General features: G+C 53.1%; 1 non-coding gene across 1 annotated transcript; it reads left to right on the top strand.

The window, feature by feature from the left end:
* The first annotated feature begins 619 nt into the window (after positions 1-619).
* On the top strand, positions 620-691 carry TRNAS-GGA. The gene has a single exon. It is a non-coding gene; the product is annotated as a tRNA-Ser (tRNA).
* Positions 692-10172: the final 9481 nt, after the last annotated feature.

Genomic DNA, 10172 nt, shown 5'->3' with positions numbered 1-10172 from the left:
CAAGCTTCTGTTGGGGCACATGGGCTCAACAGTTGTGGCGCACGGGCTCAGTTGCCCCGCAGCATGTGGGATCTTTCCGGACCCAGGATCGAACTCATGTCCCCTGCATAGGCAGGCGGCTTCTTAACCACTGGACCACTAGGCAAGTCCCTCAGTGGAAATAATACTTGATGCATTTTCCTCAGAAGCTTTTCCAGGTAGCAATTTGGCTTAGAAGGGACCCTGTAGGTTTTCCAGTTCCTACTACCTTGATTTATAAACGAGGAAGATGGCTTGCTCAAGGTCGCATAGCTGGCAAGCTGAGGCTGGGATCTGAATTCAGGTCCTCGGATTCTGGGAAAGATGTGAAGTCTCTGTGTTTGCCCTGCGTCTGGTTCACTGTATTTTGTTTCAGTTTTCATTGTTATCTCTGAGACAGCTGGTGGAGATACAATTTCTTATTTAAAAAGGCCTTCTAGGACTTCCCTGCTTGTCCATTGGTTAAAACTCTATGCTTCCATTGCAAAGGACGCGGGTTTGATCCCTGGTCTGGAAACTAAGATCCCACATGCTGTGTGCCATATACACACATATATATGTAATATATTTATTTATTTGCAGGTACTTTACAATTAGGACTTCCCTGGTGGCTCAGAGGTTAAAGTGTCTGCCTGGAATGCAGGAGACCCAGGTTCGATCCCTGGGTTGGGAAGATCCCCTGGAGAAGGAAATGGCACCCCACTCCAGTACTCTTGCCTGGAGAATCCCATGGAGGGAGGAGACTTGTAGGCTACAGTCCATGGGGTCGCAAAGAGTCGGACACGACTGAGCGACTACACTTTCACTTTACAATTAGCAAAGCACACTTTTATATGCCTCATCTAATATAATCTTCACAGCAAGTGATGTTTAAGGCTGCACTGTTACCCCTGTCCTGCAGGTGAAGAAATGGGGGCTTAGATGTGGCAGTCCGGTCAGTGCTGGGGTCTCCTGCCCCCGAGGTCATGCACTCATTCCCAGGGCCCTGGAGTCCTGTCCCACCTTAGCCCAGAGCCAATGTTCAGGCTCATTCGCTTCCTGCATGGTTTTTCTTTTTTTGTGTGTGTGGGGGGCAGTAAAATTGTAACATCCTAGGATGTTTCCTTCCTCCCTTGGAGCAGTGCCCTGAACAGCTGGCTGGGTTTGTGAATGCAGTGATAAGTCTGGGATATTATTATTTTTAAAAAATATCACTGTAGTCTCTACACCTGCTGTAAGTAGGTTATAATCGGCTGGCATGCACTTGCAGCATTTCTCTGCAATCTCCTGGGACCATCTCAGTTCATCCATGCCATTGTTTTCCTTCCTCTGCAGGCACATTTAAGCAGCCTCGTCTCAGCTGCACGCCCCGGTCCCCCCAACTCCCCCCAGTGCTGGGGCTTAGCCAGCGCTTCCTGTTCTCATCTGGGAGTTTGGACCCACCTGTGGATGGCATCACTGACTCCATGGACATGAGCCTGAGCAAACTCTGGGAGATAGTGAAGATCAGGGAAGCCTGGGGTGCTGCAGTCCATGGGGTCGCAGAGAGTTGTACTCAACTTAGCGACTGAACAATGGAGTGATCAGGGGCTCCTAGTCCCCTTCTTCAAATGTTGGGGGCGGGAGCTCAGATGGTCATAGGAGTCTCCAGGTTCTGATAATCTCTGAGTTTACCACGAAGTCCTTGTTTCCTGGAAGACACGAGTTCTATTTTAGGAATTATCTTACGAATTAATTCTTAGCTGTTTGCCACACTCAGAATCTTTCCTTCAGAATTCTTGGCACTAGGCTAGAGAGCATCCTGAGAATGGCTTTCTTTCCCGCTGTCTGGCGTTTTTCTCATCGGTCACAGATTTTTGTCTGGCAGGTGCCAGGCACGGACCCTCCCTCTTCAGGTCTGTGTAGGCGTCTCCTGAGAGTCCCCAGGGCCTCAAGTTGGCACCTGCTCTCAGAGGTGACATTTGCTTACTTCCTCTCGTCTTTCTGTTTAGCCCCGAGCTGGGAGGGGGGTGGACAGGGCCTCTGTTTGGTTCATCTGCAGAGAAAGCACTGGAGATTGGAACTGGTCCTGGGGAGGAGTGGGACAGGCAGGTGGTCCCAAGCCCTACGTGGTGCTGGAAGGAGGAGCCTCTTGGAAGGACCCAGGCAAACTTGAAAGACATACAACTGGGGTCTGCTCTGCTGTGGACTCCGAAGGGTGCTTCTCAGACCACCGATATCCCCTCTACCTCATGTGAGCAGCTGTGTAGGCTTTTATATATATATATATTTTTAATTTTTGGCTGTGCTGAGCCTTAGTTGCGGCACGTGGGATCTTAGTTTTGCAACCAGGGATCAAACTCACACCCCCTGCCCTGGAAGAGCAGGGTCTTAACCACTGGACCACCAGAGAATTCCTCATATTTGAATTTGAACTGAAAGCAGACAGTTGCCAGCAGAAAGGGATCTCTGAGAGTGCCAACGTGCTTTATCAGCAGTGGACGACACAGTTCCAAAGTAGAAAATAACTTCCTAGGTCTTTAAAGAACTGGAACTCAGTCCTGGCTCTGATTCTTACCTCTGTGTCACCCACTGCCAATCTCTGTGGACCTCAGTTTCCTAATCTTTGAAATCATCTTAGTGCAAATCATCTGAAGTGTCTGGAGACGCCGTGCACAGATATGCAGGCCTGGGCCCCTCCACGGAGTCCTGGCCGTGGCTCCTCTGCCCCCTCACATGGCTGAGGGCCTGCAAGGCCTTTGGAGCCCCAGGCCCATTTTTCAGTAAGGCTCCACCTGGTATATCCTTACCCACCACCCACCCTAAGAGACTTGCTATGAACCCTGGAGGAGCCTGAGTCTGGCAGTCTCTGAGTCCCAGAAAAGAGACTGGATTTTTACTGTCCCAGCCTGTGTGAGATGATGACCCATGTACTTTTCTCAAGATATGAGTCACCTTTTACAAAAATGAAGCCACGCGTGTGCCCTGTGGGGATGGCGGGCTCTTCCTGCCACATTGCCGCAGCCTGGCAGCTCACAGGAGTGCCCCCTCCCTGCTCCCTGTTGGGTCCTCTGGAAGGGGCAGGGGTCCTCACTGTGGTCCTCTCTCCTGAACCCTCGCTCTTCGGGGCGGGCTCCGGACTCCGGCATGTTGTTGATGTTGGCCCTTGGCGATACTTGTGTGGGTGGGTAGCCCCTGCCCTGGTGGAGGATGCCTGGTGGAAGGAATGTTGTCACCTCACCTGGCAGGTTGACCTGGGCAGTGTGGTTTTGGAAAGTGATTTTACACCCACTATGTTTAGGCAATCAGCCTGGAAAGGGCTGATGGGGTAGAGGGGGTCCCTGTGAGGCCTTTGGAGAGGACCCATCCCAAACTCCACCATTCAGGAACGATCACTGCTAGTTTGCATGCATGCGTGCTGTCTCTTAGTCAATTCTGACTCTGTGCAACCCTGTGGACTGTAGCGGCCAGGCTCCTCTGGGCAAGAATACTGGAGTGAGTTGCCATGTCCTCCTCCAGGGGATCTTCCCTGGCCGGGGAGGGACCCTTCTGGATGCGGCAGGAAAGAAAGGACGTCCCCACCTGGCACCTGGCAGAGATGGGGAAGCCAGCAGAAAGAATGGTCCCCATGCACCTCGTGTGGGTGGGTGAGTGCCACCTGTCATTAGCTCAGCCCTCCTGTGTCAATGACTGGAGAGCTCCTAGCAACCCCAAGTTCTTGCAAACTTGGGAACTTCAGAAATTGAGACCCTTGAAGTTGCTGCATTCAGCTTCCCACACGCTGAAAAGGGGCTTTGAAGGGGCAGCTGGGGGTTGCTTCGCCTTGTTTTATTATTTTTTTCTTTCTCCAGCAGACTCAGCACTGTTTTCTTCCATTTTCAGTGAAAATGAACAGAAATGTTTGATGTGACATGTTTGTGAATCTGGACTTGGGTTACACCTTGGGGGGCACGAAGGTGGCCCCACACGGTGGCAGCGTCACCAGCCTGCAGTGGGTCCTGCGGAAAGGGTCGCCAACAGCTGCTCAGACACAACACAGCGGATGGAAGGGCCCACAACTTCAGCAGAAAGAGGAAAACCCTTCTCGTCTCTTCGGCCTCTGAGATACAAACTGAGCCTGGATCCTGGGGTGTTGTCAGAGCCAGTCGACTTCTGCGGCAGCTGAGGGAACGTTCTTCCAGCTTCTGGAGGCAAAGATGCGGGGACAGCTCTGGGGACGCTGAGGACCCGCCCCCCCCCCCAGGCTCTTAACTTCAGGAGTCATGCTCACGGCGTCCTGATTGCAGCTTCCTGATCACCCCGCCAGCCTCGAGAGTTCTGGATGTGTTTATTCTCACTGGTTCTGCTCTTTGGCGTCCCCGTCTCTGCCCGGTGCCAGGTGGGGACGTGCTCTCTTTCCTCCCGCATCCAGAAGGGTCCCTCCCTGGCCATTCTGCCTCTCCGCCTCACACTCACCGTGCCTGTTGTCTGCCCTGGTCTTCCAGCCTCCTGCCTTTCCCCTTAATAGCCCCCCATCCATCAGGTCCTCACCTCTAGGTCTCTGCAGGCCACCCTCTGCTTAGAGTTTTCGCAGCCCCCAACCCACCCTTCACCCTTGGCCTGGGCAGAGCTTTCTCCCAGCTTCCCAACTTTGCAGGCCCCGTACATGGCAGGAAGTGGCTAGGACTGTGGGCAGCTGGAGGAGGCCTTGGGTGGAGACTTCTGCCTTGGGAATCCCTGGGGGCCAGCAGTATGGGTACCTGTGTCGCCTGTTCACACACTGTTGCCCAACTTCTGCACAGCCTCAGAGCCAGATCCAGATGCCCTCCTCTGACTGGGGTGGGGCGTGTGGCATGCCTGCCATCCCCCCGGAACCATCACTTTAAGCAGATGGGGAAAACCAGCCGTCAGTAGCATGAGACAACCTGCCGCTGACACGGTCCCGAAACCACAGGACCACGATCACTGCTGACCCCGGTGCCTCTGAACCCGAGCTGCCAAAACTGCATCTTTTTCTACACAAGTTGTTGTGTTAGCAAACCGGGGCTGCAGCAACAAATTACCACAAACTTAGAAAAACAAAGGAAGTTTATTCTCTCACAGTTCTGGAGACCAGATGTCCAAAATCTAGGTGTCAGCAGGGCTAGGTCCCTCTGGAGGCTCTCAGGGGTGGAGTCTCCTTCTCCTCTTCCAGCTGCTGGCCGTGGCCGGCGTTCCTTGGCTTGTGGCCACATCATTCCCATCTCTTCCTGTGTCTTCCCTCTTCTGTCTCTGGCAAGGACCCTGGTCACTGGATTTAGATCCTGCCCTAATTGAGGATGATCTCATCGTGAGATCCTTAAATTACATCTGCAAAGACCCTTTCCCCAAATAAGGTTACATCACAGGTTCTGGAATATGAACTATCGTTTTTTTTTTTTTGGGGGGGGGTCACCATTCAACTCATGACAGCCGTGCTGTGAAAAGCCTGAAGGGGGTCCAGCAGCCTGGAGTGCAGCCTCAGGACCCTGTCCATCCTGGGAGCGATGGATGGGCTGGATGTGTGTCATATGCCACCCTGTCCTCCAAACCTCATGTGTTGAAACCTAACTTGCAAAGGTGACGGTGACAAAAACATGTGATGGTGTTGGCAGATGGGGGCTTTGGGAGGTGACTAAGTCAGAAGCGAACATGGAGGAGCAGAACCCCTTTCTTCCTGCCCCCCGAATCGGCCCTGGGTGCTCTCACCCAGTGGTGGGTGGTGGCTGGGTATGCTGGCTTGGGTGGAGGGTGAAATGTGCCCAGGTGTGACACTGGGAAGTGCTCTGATATCCTCTGGGAGAGAGAAGAGAGAATCGGGCCCAAGTCCTGGCTGGCTAGTATGTGACCTTGGACGGAGCATCCAAGAAGACCTTGAACCAAAGGCTAAGTGTGCAAGCTGGAGGCCTGTTGGGTGGCGGTTGCTCCTTAAATTATTATTTTTTTAAATAAACTCTGACTGAGGACTAGCTGAGTGACAGGGCCCAGAAAATCTAGGTAGGATTAAGTCCTGTCCCTTCCCTTTAGGGACTCACAATCTCCCTAGGGGAGAAAGTCTGTCCTATAAACTGACATTAAAGCAGACACTGAGAATTGAGTGAGTTCAAAGTTTTTGGTAGGCTTCATGGGGGAGGTGGCATTTCCCTTGGGTCCTGAATGATGAACAGGAGTTCACCAAGATATAGTAGTACTCTATAGATGTCTACTGTGTACTAAAGTTCCCTCAAACTCAGGGGTGCATCTCTTTATTATATCTCAGTTTCTGCGAGTCCAGAATCCTCACAAGGATGAGTCAGTGTGTTGGCTGGGGCTGCAGCCATTTCAATACTTAATGGAGATTTCACCTGGGCCTCCCCTAAAGCTGTCCCAGGACGTAGCAGCTGGCTTCCCCTAGAGCGAGTGATCAGAGAGACAGAGATGGATGTTGCAGCCTTTTAATCGTTGTTCAATTGCTCAGTCATGTCCAACTCTTTGTGACCCCATCGACTGCAGCACACCAGGCTTCCCTGTCCTTCCCTATCTTCCAGAGCTTGCTCAAACTCATGTACATTATGTAGGTGATGCCATCCAACCATCTCATCCCCTGTCATCTCCTTCTCTTACCTTCAATCTTTCCCAGCATCAAGGTCTTTTCCAGTGAAGTTGGCTCTTCACATCAGGTGGCCAAAATATTGGAGCTTCAGCTTTAGCATCAGTCCTTTCAATAAATATTCAGGACTGATTTCCTTTAGGATTGCCTGGTTGGATCTCCTTGCAGTCCAAGGGACTCTCAAGAGTCTTCTCCAACACTGCAGTTCAAAAGTATAAATTCTTCAGCACTCAGCTTTCTTTATGGTCCAACTCTCACATCCATACATGACTACTGGAAAAACTATAGCTTTTGTCAGCAGAGTAACGTCTCTGCTTTTTTCTTAAAGGGACATTCCGTCACTTCTGCTGAGTTCTTGCCATTGAAAGTGACGTGTTAAGATCAGTCCACCCTCCAGGGCAGGATGGCCAGCAGGGTCAGGGTGTCTGGTGGCGGATTTAGAGGCTGTGGCCCCATAGAGTAGCACCGTGACCTGGCTCCTGTTGCAGGGTCCAGAGGAAGGACATGATGATGGATGGGAAACCATTTCTTTGGTTTGGGAAGCAGAGAAATGATGTTGAGGAAGATAGTTCTAACAATGGGAGTGTTTAGCAATGTAGAGGGCATACTATGCCAGGCCCTGTTCAGAGCATCAAAAGAAAGTCTCATTTAATTCTTTCACAATTCTTTAAGAGGATGGTGCTGTTACGAGCCCCACTTTACAGATGAGGGAACCGCGTGAGCCCAGGGATGTGTGGTGGTGGGGTGGGCCCTCAGCCTGGGGCTACACCAGGTCCCAGACCAGCAAGCTCCTTGGAGTCCTGTAGGAAGGTTGGAGGGTGTGGGGACCACCGCACACAGCCTGTTCTGGCCCCCAGAGGACAGGAGGTGGGCATCTCTGTGGTCACTCCAGGGTCAACAGTGGCCTGATTTCTGTCGGGGGGAAGGGAGTGATATTTCTATGAAATAATAGAAAAATATATGTATTGGTCTCCGCCTCTGGTTCCTGGCACAGAGCTTCTAAAACCCTTAGAATTTGCCGGGTGATTGGAGTGTCTTTTGTTCTAATGAGATGACTCTTGGTGGATCGCTTCAGGATGGGAGCTGCTCATCAGAAAGACCAAGCTGTGATGCTTGGAATTTTCAGCTCCCATCTGCTCCCCCTATTCTCCAGGAAGGGGAGAGGTGCTGGAGTGTGAGTTAACGATCGATCACGTCTATGTGGTGAAACCTTCATCAAATTCCTAGCAGTGGGAGGGGTTTGGAGAGCTTCTGGGCTTTTGAAATCGTGGTCTGGTGTGCCCAGAGGGCATGGGAGCTCCTTGCCCTTTCCCCAGATCTTGCCTTACACATCTCTCCCATCTGGATGTTCATCTTTATCCTTTATCATATAATAAACTGGCAAACGTATGCGTGAGTGTGCCCCTGAGTTCTGAGAGCTGTTCTAGCAAATGTCTAAACCAGGAGGGGTCTTGGGAACCCCGATTTATAGCTGGTTAGTCCAGGGAACTAGGATGGGTGCCAAAGCTTGGACTTGGCAGTTGGTCTCTGAAGTGGGGGCAGTCTTGTGGGGCAGAGCCCTTTACCTGTGGGGTCTGGACTGACTCCGGTTACTGTTGGAGTTGAATCACGGGACCCCCCCACCCTCCACCAAGCTGGTAGCAGACAATTGCTTGATGTGTGTAAAACCCGTACTTCTAGTGTCAGATGCATTTTGAGTGTGTGAGTCACAGAGAAACACGGGAGAGTTTTTTTCCAACATAGTCCCCATGAGACTGCCAGGGGAGGCGCACACATTCCTGATAGACACACACAGGAAGCCACCACGCTGAGCCCGAGGAGGTCTGGTTTGGCCTGGAAACCTCTCATCCCGGCCCCGAGGCTGAGGGGGCTCTCCTGGCAGGAAGCTCCAGGGGCACATGGCTCCATGGAGGCGAGAGAGGTCCATCTGGAAAGGCCCTGGCTCTGCTGTGGTCACGGCCTGTTAATTCTCTGGGGCTGAGCCTGCGATTTAGGCGGAAGCCCCCCCCCCCCCCCCCCCCCCGCAGTTCCCCAGGCGCTGGTCGTGTGAGCAGCTGACAGCAGAGGGGGGGTGCTTGCCCACCTCCCCCTCAAGGGCAGTGGGCAAGAAGGCAGGCATGCCTCCCCGGCCCATCCCACACAGGCTCCCGGCTTCCCGAGCTCACAGTGATGGTCCCAGCCAGGAGGAGGAGGCAACAGCCTGGGCTGGGTAGCCTCCTTCTCCTCCTCTGGGATCACTTCCACCAGAGGGGCCATGGACTTGGGACTGGAAGCCCAGGGTTCTGGTTCCAGCTGATTCGGGACAGGCGCCATCCTTATGCAAACCCTGTATTATTCTTTTATGCATACAGTGATCTACCAACAGGACATTGGCCCCAGATTCCCTCTTGGAAAGGTGAGAAAGTTATGGACGTCCTTTAGAGAAAAGAGTCTCCGAGCAAACTGCTGGTCTGGACCAGCCCTTCCTCATGGTGGGCAGAGAAGGCAGGGGGCCCGCAGACCCCTGGTCCCCCCGAGACCCCATCTGCGGGGTCAGCCCTGAGACGACCCCAGCGGGGCAGCTGTCTCCACTCATCCGTCCTGCTGTGGCTGCAGCTTTTCTTTCCAGGCTCAGCGTCCATGGTAAACAGGAGACACCAGATTTCTTTCCATCCTTCATCCCGACTCGGGTCAACCCACCAGACAGATGTTTTCCACTTGTCCTTCCTCCAACTAGGCAAGGCAAGGTTTTGAATCAGGAGAGGGAAAATATAATTGCAGTGGGAAGTCAAACATCTTTACCCTTTAAAGGGAACAAGCTGTGCATTTATTCAATGAATACTTTCTGAGTGTGGCACTGGGATATGCTGGGGGCTGGGGGGTCCTGTCCACAGGATACTCAAAGTCCAGTGGAGGGAGATACTGACTCCGGATCGGTCTCCCGGGCGCATGAAGGTGGGGGTGGACGCTGAACTAAAGGGAGCGGGATGAAGGTGCAAAGCTCCTCGTGCCCCAGCTGGAATCTCAGAGGGGACTAAGCACTCTCCAGGGTAAGAAGGGCATTCCTCGCAGGGGAGCAGCCTGCACCAGGCTGCAGGGGAGTCAGGAGCGGGGGGCAGGGGTGTGTTGGGGAGAAGGTGGGACTGGACTTTGGGTGTATATGGCAGAGTGGGGCCAGGTGGGACTGGAGCCAAGGAGAGGTGAAGGCCTTGAACGTTGGCTGAATCACGAGGGCTGCACAGCAGAGAGGCAATGGGAGCCTCTATAAGACTCCAGCGTAGGGGGTGAGATGGTTGGACTCATGCCTCGGAAATAGGGCGGGCAGGAGGCAGGGGGCTGCAGACTGGGGGCTGGAGGCTGGGGACTGGAGGGAGAGATGGTTGACGGAGATGATGATCCAAGTGAGTGGTGATGTGAGTCCCAAGAAGGCCAGGCCAGGGAGAGAACAGGGCTTGAGAGATACTCATTCAGTCAGAGCAATATATCCCCAGGAGCTGTGGACTGAGAGGACTGAGGGAGAGGCTCGGTTTGTCCCAGAGGTGGTGGGTGGAGATGAATGGGAGGAGCAGCGTCAGAGTCTTGGACCCCACTGGGGCTCAGGGCCAGGGCTCCATGTTCAAGCCAGCTGGCT

Source organism: Oryx dammah, unplaced genomic scaffold (assembly GCF_014754425.2).
Source record: "Oryx dammah isolate SB20612 unplaced genomic scaffold, SCBI_Odam_1.1 HiC_scaffold_14, whole genome shotgun sequence".
Taxonomy (NCBI): Eukaryota; Metazoa; Chordata; class Mammalia; order Artiodactyla; family Bovidae; genus Oryx; species Oryx dammah.
Note: the sequence above shows the minus strand (reverse complement) of the source record. Positions and strands in the feature narration are given on the sequence as shown.